The sequence below is a fragment of the Ochotona princeps genome, chromosome 26 (genome assembly GCF_030435755.1).
Source record: "Ochotona princeps isolate mOchPri1 chromosome 26, mOchPri1.hap1, whole genome shotgun sequence".
NCBI lineage: Eukaryota > Metazoa > Chordata > Mammalia > Lagomorpha > Ochotonidae > Ochotona > Ochotona princeps.
In genome coordinates, this window is record NC_080857.1 from 17,533,542 (window position 1) to 17,546,694 (window position 13,153).

The 13,153-nt window shown below is 47.1% G+C and overlaps 1 protein-coding gene across 1 annotated transcript in view; it reads right to left on the bottom strand.

Annotated features, from left to right (window-relative positions):
* IFT43 (intraflagellar transport 43) overlaps window positions 1–13,153 on the bottom strand; it is a 72,119-nt gene that overhangs the window by 30,269 nt on the left and 28,697 nt on the right. The window lies entirely within an intron of this gene.

The window sequence follows — 13,153 nt, forward strand, 5'->3', positions numbered from 1 at the left end:
AACATATACAAAATATACACTATGGTGCCACATACAAGAGGCTTTCACAAGAGCTGTGTCAGCATGTCTCTTGGACCCCTGGTCACACAGGTGCTTACACCATCAGTGGTGACCATTCTCTACAGAACAAAGCTATACCTGGAGTTAAAGGCCCTGCTCTCCTAGCCCCTCCTCCTTCACTACACAGTTCCTGAGTGTCAGTCATCACTGCCACACACCTGGCTCCTGTAACAGGGAAGGCCCATCCCTGCCTCCATACAGGCCAGCTGCTGCATCTCAAGACAGTAACTCCTAGATGACAATGACCTGCTGCCAGCAACCATCTGCAAAGTATCTAATGTCCACTCGTGGTTTTTTAGTTGGGGGCAGACTTTTGAGACCACTTAGAAAAACACTGAAGAGACAGGGCCTGGTGATGCCAAGCCCGCCATAGAAGGCTGCCCTGCACTTCCATTCCCTGCTACAACCCACCCCCAGGGTCCCATACAGTGCCCGCTGCCTTCCTTGTCCCTTCCTGAAATGACAGAGACCAACTACCCTGATGTGGTTGCTACTTATTGTATATATAAAAATCAAATGTACCTTGTAAATACATACAATTATTTTTTGACAGTAAATAAAACAATAACAACAACGATGATTGGGCCTGACACCTTGCAAGTGCCGAGATCTCGTATAGGTGCCAGTTTGTGTGCTGGCTGCTCCGCTTCCCTTCCAGATCCTTCTTAGTGGCCTGGGAAAGCAGTAGAGGATGGCCCAAAGCCTTGGGACCCTGGATCCATGTGGAAGAGCCAGAGCAGCTCCTGGCTCCTGGCTTCGGACCGGCTCAGCTCCAGCCATTGCAGCCATTTGGGGAGTGAACCAATGGATGGAAGATTTTTTTTGTCTCTCCTCTCCATATATCTTTTATACATATATCTTATATGCTTTTCCAATGAAAATAAATCTTTTTTTTAAATATTTATTTTTATTACAAAGTCAGATATACAGAGAGGAGGAGAGACAGAGAGGAAGATCTTCCGTCCAATGATTCACTCCTCAAGTGAGCGCAATGGCTGGTGCTACACCGATCCAGAGCCAGGAACCAGAAACTTCCTCCAACTCTTCCACAGGGGTGCAGGATCCCAAAGCATTGGGCCATCCTCGACTGCTTTCCCCGGCCACAAGCAGGGAGCTGGATGGGAAGTGGAGCCGCCAGGATTAGCTGGTGCCCATATGGGATTCTGGTGTGTTCAAGGCGAGGACTTCAGTCGCTAGGCCATGCCGCCGGGCCCAAATAAATCTTTCTTTAAAAATATTTTGCTTTGCTGAAAAGAAACCTCAGTCTTGACCAACTTGTCACACCCAAGGTTTATACATTTGGGATTTTTCAAGAATGGTAATATCCTACAGGTCAAGGGGGAATTTTGAAATCTTCAGTTCAAATCCCTTTGGGAACCCTGGCCCAAAGAGGGCATATGACTTGCCCCAAGGTCACAGAGCAAGTGAGTGACAGAAGGGTATAAGAACGTAGGCAGATGTCCCAACTCTTGATATATCAATGGGAAAAGTGTGGCTCAGAAATGCACGCAGCAAACGGCCCCCAAGGCGGCTCTCTTGCCATAACTACCTGTTCTGGGAGCGCCTTGCTCTGGTCTACTCTGCCCCTGCCTAGCAATGGAGTCACTGTCAGAGGCTGCCAGGGCACAGGAACCAGTCCCTGGCTCCCCAGCAGGCTGCCCGGGAATGGATCCAGCTCTTGGAGGGCACTGCAGGTTAGAAGAGATGATCATTTCCAATGCCTAATTTAACTTAATGACTAGCCTAATGAAGCCTTTTCCTGGCAGGACTGCCGTGGCCTTGGCTCATGCCCCTAAGTGCAGGAGGTATCCTCTGTGCTCACCTTTGGGGGGTTGGGCAGCTGCCAGGTGCACAGCTCTGCAGGCAGGTAACCAGCCCGGGCCAGCAGGGGCCAGTACTCTGCTAAATTCTCATGGGTGCAACACGTAGCAGTGAGGGCAAGACAGCCCTCAGGAATACACAGTGAGGCTCTACCCTAGGCAAAGATGCCATGCCAGGTGCATTGGGGCAACAAAGCAACAGGCAGGGAAGCACAGGGAGCAGGACTCCTACAGTCAGACTGCCTGGGTTTAAATCCTGCCTGGCTTTTTGCAAGCTACTTAACTTTTCTGAATGCCAGCTTCCTCACCTGCAGGAACAACCCTGTAGCATGGGGTTTTGAGGATAAAGACAACAGTGGCCAGTACAAAAGCAAAGAGAAATGATGTACGGGGGGGAGTACCTGTACCATTCACTCTCACTCACAAGAGGTCTGGGGAAGACATGCGGCTGTCCACAAGCAGGTCCTGCAGCCTGCTACGCAGGGTTTCCAACGATGGAACTGCAAATCTGATAAAGACTAGGGCTGTTTCAAAAAAAAAAATCAGGAGGTTGTGGCTGGTGTTGTGACACAGTGGGTAAAACTGCCGCCTGTTGCCACTGACATCCCTATGGACACCAGTTCAGGTTTTGGCTGCCTTGCTTCCCATCCAGCTCCCTAGTAATGGGTCAGGGAGATAAGAGGGAAGAGGGCCCAAGTGCTTGGTCCCATAACACTCACACAGGAGAACTGCAGGACTCTCCTGGCTTCAGCCTGCCCCAGAGCTGGCCACTGTATCCAGCTCGGGAGTGAACCAGCCGATGGAAACATGTGTTCTTTCCCTCTAACTCTGACTTTGAAATACATAAATAAACCCAGAAAACTGGGGTTGGGAGTGGCCAGCAAAACACTAAATGTTTAGAAAGGATTATTACAGAGCTTTAAAAATGAGATCAATCTACATCTTAACACAAAAGATCTCCAGGATTTGGGGCCCAGCACAGTAGCCGAGTGGCTAAAGTCCTCCTCACCTTGCACGTGCCCGGATCCCATATGTGCCAGTTCATGTCCTGGCAGCCCTGTTTCCCATCCAGCTTCCTGCTTGTGGCCTGGGAAAGCAGTTGAGGATGGCCCAAAGCCCTGGGTCCCTGCACTTGTGTGGGAGATCCGTCAAAGGCTCCTGGTTCCTGACTTCGGATCAGCTCAGGTCCGGTCATTGAGGCCGCTTGGGGAGTAAATCAGTGGACAGATGTTCTTCCTCTCTATCTCTCCTTCTCTCTGTATATCTGACTTCCCAATAAAAATAAATCTAAAAATAACAAAAAAGACCTCCAGGATTTAAAAATACATTTTTATTTACTTTCACTTTATTTGAAAGGCAAAAAGACAGAGAGAAAGAGAGAGAGATCTTCTACCTGTTGGTTTACTCCCTCAAATGTCCACAACAGCAGGAGTGGGCCAGATGGAAGCCAGGAGCCCAGAACTCAATCCAAGCCTCCCATGGGGTGCCAGGGCAGCCATCACCTGCTGCCTCCTAAGTGAGCAACAACAAGATGGATCAGAGGTGGAGAAGCTGGGATTAGGACCAGATATTCCAGCGCGGGGTACAAGTGCCCCAAACAGTGACTTAAGATGTTGTGCCAAATGCCTTCAGGAGTTTGTCCTTGTCAATGAGAACAATGTGAGGTGAAGAATTTGGTTAACCTAATCCTATTTATGCAAATAAATAAGGGGTCCAGCGCAGCAGCCTAATGGCTAAAGTCCTCGCCTTGCATGTGCCAGGATCCTACATGGGCACCAGTTTATATCCCAGCTGTTCCACTTCCTTTTCAGTTCCCTGCTTGTGGCCTGGGAAAGCAGTCAAGAGTGCCCAAAGCCTTGAGACCCTGCACCCATGTGGGAGACCTGGAAGAAGCTCCTGGCTCCTGGCTTAGGACTGGCTCAGCTCCAGTCATTGCGCCCACCTGGGGAGTGGGTCAGCAGATGAAAGATCTTTGTATCTCCTTCTCTCTGTAAATCTGCCTTTTCAATCAAAATAAATGAATCTTTAAAAGATAAAATAATAGCACCAGGGATCTGTGATGGATGATGGATGATGGTTGGGATCCAGATTTGCAGTCATATCTCAAGGTCTCTTTAAAAAAAAATCAGTGTCCAGAATCCACCCCCGAGGTACTGTGCACCTTGACCTGCCAAGCACTACGCTGCCAGAACCAAACAACATAAACAAAAATTTCTTGTACAACTTGCTACTAGATGCCAGTAACAAAAAAGCAGACAGCTCTCAAAGAGTTAAAAAAGAAAGAGAAAGAGAGAAAGGGAGGAAGGAAATGCAGCAGGCATGTAGTAGAGCTTGGGATACCCTCACCCTACGTCACAATGCCTGGGTTTGAGTCCCTGCTCCACTCCCAATTCCAGCTTCCTACTATTGCTCACTTGGGAGATGGCAGGTGATGTTTCAAGTAGGTTAGAGCCACGCCACACAGGTGAGAGACCCAAATGGAACTGCAGGGTCCTAGCTTCAACCTGGCCCCACTCCAGTCATCAAGGGCATTTTAGGAGTAAATCAACAGATGGAAGCTCTCTGCCCGGTCCCTCATCCCACCTTTAAAGTAAGTCAGATACAGAAAGAAATGTGAAAGAAAAGGTAAAAACCGAAACAGGATTAGGGAATGAGGAGACAGCTACATGGAGATAGACACAGTTGGTTGCTGAAAGTGAGTTGCATATGGGCTTTTGCTGTACTGTTCTTGCAACCTTTCTATAGGTTTGAAAATATTGAAAGTATACACACTGGAGGGAGGAAAAGGCAGCAATTCAAATATAAACTGTATTCCAGACCACTAAAAAGTTGCTGCAAGCAAGTTCTAAGACCCCCTGAGCTTTAATGAAATCATGGTTCTAAATAACCGTCATCAAAGAAAGCTACCAACATTAGCAAGGTATGTGGCGGACTGTAAAGTGAAGGTTTACCCGCCTCTGACCCCAGTGAGCCATCACAGGTGGACTGCATGTGCAGAAGCAGGACACCTGTGCCTTCCAATGTGGCGCAACAGAAGCACGCAGCATCACCTGCAAGGCAGCACTGCCCAAACAGTGAACCTCAACTGAACCAGATCTACATCTATCAGCTTACTGAGGGAACACAGAGGACAGAACGATTAAACACCATCACTAGGAAGCAAGGAGCCAAATCCAGAATGTGGAACACTCCATGGGGTACGTCTCTTATAAAACAAATAAACAAACAAAACAACAAAGACATGGGGGAGGAGAGAAAATGTTCCAGAAAGAGACCAAAGAAACACAAAAACTACATACAACATGTAACCCTTAATTTGTTCCTTCTAATAATGTAACTGTATGAAATGGCATCTTTGAGATACTGGAAGCAACTGAGTATGAGCTGGGAATTATTATTAATTTTGATAGGCATGGTACTGGCATGATGGTTAATAAACAAAAACAGCCCTCATCAGTTAGGCAAAAATAATTCCCAGGAGGAGGAAGGGGGGGAGGGAGTCAATGACATTCTTTCCTGTCAAGCTCTTCTGCTCATCCGGGGCCTCATAAAAGACCCAGCAGCTTTTACATTCGTATGTACATCTTCTTAAGAGCAGATAACTATGTCACTTATACATCTAACCCTTCTTTTTCATGACGCAGATTCCTTACAAACAACCTCTGAATGGCAAACAGGGGTAGATGAATGGCACTTTTTATAGCCTTGGGGACTCTAGACCCAGTCCAGCAGGCCCAGGGCGGGTGCCCATATCCCATCAGACTCGCAGTCACAGTGCAGTCCCTGGCATGCATGTTAGCAAGCTGCACCTGACCCAGCCTCTGTGACATCTACCTAAGGCCCTGACTTGGATGGTCTGGAGCAGACCTGGTGTGAGAGAACAAGTGTATGTTTGCAACTGAGCTCACAAGAGACCTAGAAGCCTCAGGCCTCTTGGAGTTTTGCTTGTCACACTTTTGTTATCTACCAGGAATTAACTACTGGCTGCTCATAAGAAGGTAAAGAGACTCCAGTGTGGTAATGACACAGAGGGAGAGGACAGGAGCCCTTAGTATTCTTGGAACATCTATGCCATTAAAAGAGAGAGAGAGCAGGAGGAGGAGAAGGGGGGCAAGCTCAGGGCCAGCACACAGCAGTTGTACCGCCATCTTGATGTCCTTGACACGTGCAGATGGCGTGGAAGTGGTTGGCACCAGAACGGCCCGTGAGGAGGAATGAGCGGCCAGTGGAGATTTATGTGAGGAGAGTGAGATGGACAAGGTAAAATTGTCAGGAGGAGTTGTTAGAAAGTAAAATATATTGTGACAATTCCACTCCTGCCGTTCATCAATAAACTGACAGATCATTTAGTGTCAATTAGGAGTGATAGATGGACAAGTCCCCATGATCCTGGGCCAAAATTAATGGCTGGGAGGAAGCGGGTGATTGAAAATGACGGCTGACATTGAGAGCAAAGTCCTCAAAGTCCCCGAGGGGCCATTACTTGCCTCATTCCCTTGCAGATCAATGCAGGGACAAACCCAAAAACAGACACTTTGAGACAAAACTTAATCAGACTGCCTTTCCTTCCTCTCATTACTAAGTCTGGCTCCCTTGGGTTCAGCCCTGATTCCTACCAACCAAGTCAGTGACCCAGCAACCCTAAGTGTCCCAACACAGGCCAGCTCGGGGCCAAGGGCAGCTGGTTCCAAGATGGAAGTTTCGGCAGAGCTAGGACTCTGGCGTGAGCAGAGTGGATAGGTAGCGGCCCCAGGGCCAGGCAATTCCAGGTTCTGCTCTTGAGACGCAGGGGTGAGAACGGGAGTTCTCTAGGCACTGAGATAGGTGCTGCGCACACACTGCTCTTGCCTTGGGCAGTGACACCAAACAGAGCAAAGCAGCCTAGAACCTCCTATTTCTTTTCTGCTGGCACCTCAGCCAGATCCTGAACTGGCTCTTTGGTTTCCCACTGCTACCAACTTCTGTAAACCTTCCTTTCTTCTGACCTTCCTATCTAGCTTATGAATAGAACCTACCCAAGGAAACCGGTGTTATGTGCCTAGACGGTGACATGATGGACTGAATATTTATGTTCTCCCTCCCCGGGTTTTATGTTGAAACCCTAAACCCCAAATGGCAGTGTTGGGAGGTGGGACCTCTGGGAGGTGAGCAGGTTTGGATGAGGTTGTGAAAATGTGACTCCCATGAAGAGGGTAAGAGACATGACATCCAGGCCTGGCGGCGTGGCCTAGCGGCTAAAGTCCTCGCCTTAAATGCGCCAGGATCCCATACGGGTGCCAGTTCTAATCCCAGCAGCTCCACTTCCCATCCAGCTCCCTGCTTGTGGCCGGGGAAAGCAGTCGAGGACGGCCCAAAGCCTTGGGACTCTGCACCCGTGTGGCAGACCTAGAAGAAGTTCCTGGTTCCCGGCTTCGGATCGGCGCAGCACCAACCGTTGTGCTCACTTGGGGAGTGAATCATCGGATGGAAGATCTTTCCTCTCTGTCTCTCCTCTTCTCTGTATATCTGATTTTGTAATAAAAATAAAATAAATCTTTTAAAAAAGAGACGACATCTCTCTCTCTGCTATCTATGTAGATGCCTCTACTGCATCTTTTTCCCTCCACCTCTCTTCTAGAATGGAAATGAGCTGCTGCATGTACATCACCAGCCCCCAAATCGAGTCTCTCCTGTATTCTCTAACTTACAGCATCATTACTCAATCAGAAACATGGACTAGACACCTCGCCAGTGGCCTTCAACCTCCTCCCCTGCCCAACAACAGCACTCCCAGTGACTCCACCCCCCAAATGTCTCCCCGTCTCCTCTCCTTCCCAACCTAGTTCAGGTTTTCATCTTTCCTACACAGTATTAGCTCTCGGTAGGTCTTCCAACCTTTGAGATTTCCACTTGTCACATTGACAGCAAAGTGATCCTTTCAGAACACTCACCTGGCCCAGCCACTTGCTCAGTAAACAGAATGCTCACTGTGGATCGGGTGCTGGGGGTATGCAAATAAACCCAAATGTCTCTTCTCATGGAAATCACATCAGACAGAAAAAAGCAACATTACATGTAAGGGTGCCTGGTAAGAACGCAGCTGAGAGGAAGAGAGATGAAGGGTACTGCCTGACACACAGTGAGCTCAGGTTGGACCCTGAAAGCCAGGAGAAGGTCTTTGGGTTTTACTTTCACTAGCTGGGATGCTACTGAAGGGTTCTGAGCAGACGACGGAGATGTCCTGACGTTTTAAAAGTGTCACTTGGTGTGAAGACAATACTGAGGGAGGCCAGGGTGAGACAAGAGAGGCCCATCAGGAGGTTCTCGCTGAGTTAATACTAGGAATGATGGTGGAAGAGCTGGGTGCTGGCAGTGCAGGCAACAGATGGGTTTCACACATGGACTTCATGCGGTTTGCTGATGGACTGTATGAGCTGATAAAGGGAAGGATCTGGGCTAATTAAGATGATTTAAACGATGTGGAAGATGGGAGTTGCTACCTACTGCGATCTGGAAAAGTTTTCAGAGGCACAGGCTGTGTGAGCGTCACGAGGGGAGGACTTCAGGGAACTAAGATTTCAGTTTCCCCTGGAAACATCAGGGAGACAGATGTTTAAGGGGAAGAACTAGGCTGGAGATGCAAATGTTGGAGTCATCAGTTGGCAGATGAGATCATGTAAAGAGAAGATGAGGGGTTCTAGGCTGAGCCCCGGGGTTCCCAACACTGAGAGGGGTGAGAGCCTGTCCACAGAGTGAGAAGACAAACAAGTGAACACCTAGGAAAGGACAAGCATCTCTCTACGAGGAAACAAACTGGAGCTAGAAAAATCCTAATGCTTCCCCTGAGGAACACATGAGATAACCTTCGGTTCTCTAGGAAGCACACAGAACATGTGTCTTATTTCCATATTTTAAATTCTAAGAATTACAAACACTGAAGTCCCTAACAACTTAGAAAAGTGAGGCTCCTCTGTAAGATTCATTGGCATTTTATTGGCATATGAGGCCTACACTTCCAGGCCAATGTCTTGTTTCTGCTTAACACTATAAATCAATGTTGTGTTCTAAAATGAAGCTAGGGAGGTGCTTAATGGTGGATGAAAAGGGAGGAAGACCCTTGGAGCAGAATGACAACGTCCAAAGTGGACTCGGAGCATACAAAGAACGATACTATGATAAAGGTGGCTTTTCCAACCACTAGGGAAGAATGAGTCTTCTGCTAATGTGTCTGGGAAAGCAGTAAAAGATGACTCAGATCCTTGAGCTCCTGTACCCATGTGGGAGACCCAGAAGAAGCTCCTGGCTCCTGGCTCCTAACAGGCCCAGTTCCAACCTTTGTGACCATTTTGGGGAGTGAACTGATAGGTATCTCCTTCCCTTTTTGTAAATCTGCTTTTCAAATAAAAATAAATGGTGCTAGAATAATAGCTACTTAAAAAAAAGACAACATTGGACCCATACTCCCTTCCCTATCACATACCAGAATAAATTCCACATGGATCAGAGATCCATGTTTTAAAAGTGAATCTCGGGCATCTGGCCTGTGGCCCTTAGTTTCTTGCAAAGAAAAACTGAAAAAGAAACATTTGTATGTTGATTTCTGCAAACTGAAGAACAGGACTGATAGATCATAAGTGAACAGGCCAACTACACAGGAGGGATACAGATGAAGTAGAAGGTACGAGGGCAGGAGTAGAGATTCCTACGTGTGTCATTTTACAGATGTATAACTTTTAGTCTATGTAAATGTTGTAAATATCCAAAAAGTAAATTAAATGGGGGCCAGCACCATGGCATAATAGATTAATCCTGTGCCTCTGATATTGGCATCCCACATGGGTGTTGGTTCAAGTCCTGTCGGCTCCTCTTCTGATCCAGCTCCCTACTTATGGCCTGAGAAGGCAGTGAAGGGCAGTTTCAGTCCTTGGGCCCCAGAGCCAGCATGGGAGACCCAGGAAAAGCTCCAGACTCTTGCCTCCTGGCTTCAGACTGGCCCAGCTCAGGCCGTTGAGGCCATTTGCGGAGTGAACCAGTGGGTGGAAGATCTCTCATCGCTCTCTCTCTCTCCTTCTTTCCTCCTGTCCCCATAAATCTTTCAAACAAAAATAAATAAATATTTTTAAGTAAATAAAAAAGAATGGGGGAAACCTTAAAACTAAACACAAGGGAAATAAATAAACCCAATTTATATTCAATTGGAATGCTAACTCGCATGGTTTTAGAAGTCAGATAACTTCTAAAAACAGTATTCTGAATATCCATGTGATACATTCTAAGGACAAAAGAACTGTAATAAAACCTGGAGTCTTACTTGGGAGATTTATGATTAGAAATGACATTCGTGTAGGAATTGTGAAACTACTTGTGCATTTCAAAGGATAGAGGACATTTCGAAAAATGTTAATTCCTAGCTCAGTTCTGAGAAAGCCAAGAAGCAGCAATTTCCCAACAGCAATGAGCAGTGCGTGTCCAGATCTTGAATTCTGAAATGATTCTCTGCCAAAAGCAGCCAGGGATCCTTGAAGAAGTGGTTGACTCCAGGACCAGCCAAGGAGAACACAAGGTAACCACAGAAAGGCTCCCTGTCTCAGGGAGCAAGCAAATGCTCCCACACGAGCAGCGAGGACCAGAGGCAGAGAACTTGAACGAGCTCCCCTGGCCAGCCTCGGAATCATCTCAGTATTATTAGCATCTGATTATAACAAGAAAAGAAAAAACCCCAATAATACTGAAAATAGATTGTAACACAATAAACAACAACAAAAACCCCATAATTCATGATGTGAAAAATAGACAGCAAAAGAAAGAAGTGAGAAAAAGGAAAATTGTTCTTTATAGCAAAACTGACATTTTGCAATGCTTAATATTCTAAGAACTGCTTTGGGTGTGGATCACGGATAGTGCCTGAGATGACTAGATGAAAGGCTGGTGGTGAGCAGGACTCCCAGCAGCACCCTGGTGCATCACAAATGATCTTTTTTTAAGATTTATTTATTTTTCATTGCAAAGTCAGATATACAGAGAGGAGGAGAGACAGAGAGGAAAGATCTTCCATCTGATGACTCACTCCCCAAGTGTTTGCAATGGCCAGTGCTGCGCCAACCTGAAGGCAGGAACCAGGAACTTCCTCCAGGTCTCCCATGTGGGTGCAGGGTCCCAAGGCTTTGGGCCGTCCTCAACTGCTTTTCCAGGCCACAATCCAGGAACTGGATGGGAAGTGGAGCTGCTGGGATTTGAACTGGCAACCACATTGGATCCCAGCACATTCAAGGCAAGGACTTTAGCCACTAGGCCACCACACCGGGTCCACAAATGATTTCTACAGAAAGAAAGGACCTCCATAAGGCAGAGCTGGACAGGTCACTGCCTAAACCAAGTGAGCAAACTCAGGAACGCCAGTAGGGACAGGCTGGTAGTAGGGCCTTCCTGATCTGATACGCTGACAAGTGTACAATTTCACCTGTCATGGCCAAAAAACCTTCTAGTCCAATGCAATGGTGAAGAGTCAAGTCAGAGAAATCCGGAATCTGAAACATTCCATATGACTGCTGGTCTAGATTCCTCAAAGGAGTCAATGCTTTGGGCAAGGGGTAAGCGAGGGAACTATTTTAGGTTAGGAGGGACCAAAGAGACAAAATGATCAACTACAGGGCCAGTGCTGTAGGGGCAGCTCATTAAACCTCTGCCTACAGTACCAGCATCCAACAGGGTTGGTCCTGGCTGCTCCATTTCCGATCCAGGTCCCTACCATTGTGCCTGGGAAGACAGCAGAAGATGGCCTAGGACCCTGGGCCACCCATGTGAGAGACTTTAAAGAAGTCCCTGGCGCCTGGCTTTGGCCTGGCCCAGCTCTGGGTGTCTCTCCTCTCTCTGTAGACTCTGCTTTTCAAATAAACAAATCTTACTTTTAAAAAAGAAAAAAAATTTTAAACCAAAAAACCTACCAAATGCAACATGTAAATTGATTAGGTCCCAAGGTTATATGTTTTGGGGACAAATGGGAGATTTAAATATAAGGTATGTATTAAATATTACTAAATGGCTACACAGTATTCTAGTTGTAACCATTATACTATGATTATCTAAAGAATGTCCTTAATCTTTTTTTAAAGATTGATGTACTTATTTGAAAGGCAGAGTGACAGAGAGGAGGTTAATGAGAAAGCAGGGGAAAGACTGTCCATCTGCGAGCTAAAAACCCCAACAAAAACCCTGTTGCATGACCCCACGAGATGGGCCTGCAGCAGGAGGAAGCCAGGTAACAGGCTGGCCATGTGGGTGACAGGGACCCAGGTACTTGAGCCACCATCTGCTGCCCACCCAGGGGAGTACATCAGCAGGAAGCTGGTTAGAAAGCAGCATTGGGACAGGATCCCAGGCAATCCAATATGGGGTGCTGGGCTGCACTAAGTAGGGCTTAACTTGCTGTAGCACAGTGCCTTAACCCTGACTTTGATCTTGAGAGATGTACACTGAAGTGTCAGGTGTGCGCTGATACAATGTCTAAAGCTTACTTTCAAGCGGTTCAGAAATAAAAATCCAACTCTGTGGATATGTAGTATGTACATGCAGCAGAAATTTGGAGAAGAGAGGAAGTGAAGGAAGGGAGAAAAAAATTAAGAAAAACAAGAAAAAATACTTCATGGTACTAGAAGGGGCCAGTACTGGGTTACAGCTGGGCTGTCGTTCCTTGTAATGCTAGCATAACATACGGGTACCAGTTCAAGTCCTGGCTACTGTATTTCTGATCTAGTACTGGTAATGTGCCTGGGAAAGCAGTGGAGGATGGCTCATATACTGGGCCCCTACACCCATACAGGACACCCAGATGAAGCTCCTGGCTCCTGGCTTCAGAGCAGCCTAGGTCTGGCTGTTGTTTTTTTTTTTTTTGGATTTAAGATAAATCTTTTTTTTTTTTTAAGAATTATTTATTTTGGGCCCGGCGGCGTGGCCTAGCGGCTAAGGTCCTCGCCTTGAACGCACCAGAATCCGATATGGGCACCGGTTCTAATCCAGGCAGCTCTGCTTCCCATCCAGCTCCCTGCTTGTGGCCTGGGAAAGCAGTCGAGGTCGGCCCAATGCATTGGGACCCTGCACCCGTGTGGGAGACCTGGAAGAGGTTCCTGGTTCCCAGCTTCGGATTGGCGCGCATCGGCCCGTTGTGGCTCACTTGGGGAGTGAATGAATCATCGGATGGAAGATCTTCCTCTCTGTCTCTCTTCCTCTCTGTATATCTGACTTTGTAATAAAAAATAAATAAATCTTTAAAAAAAAAGAATTATTTATTTTTATTG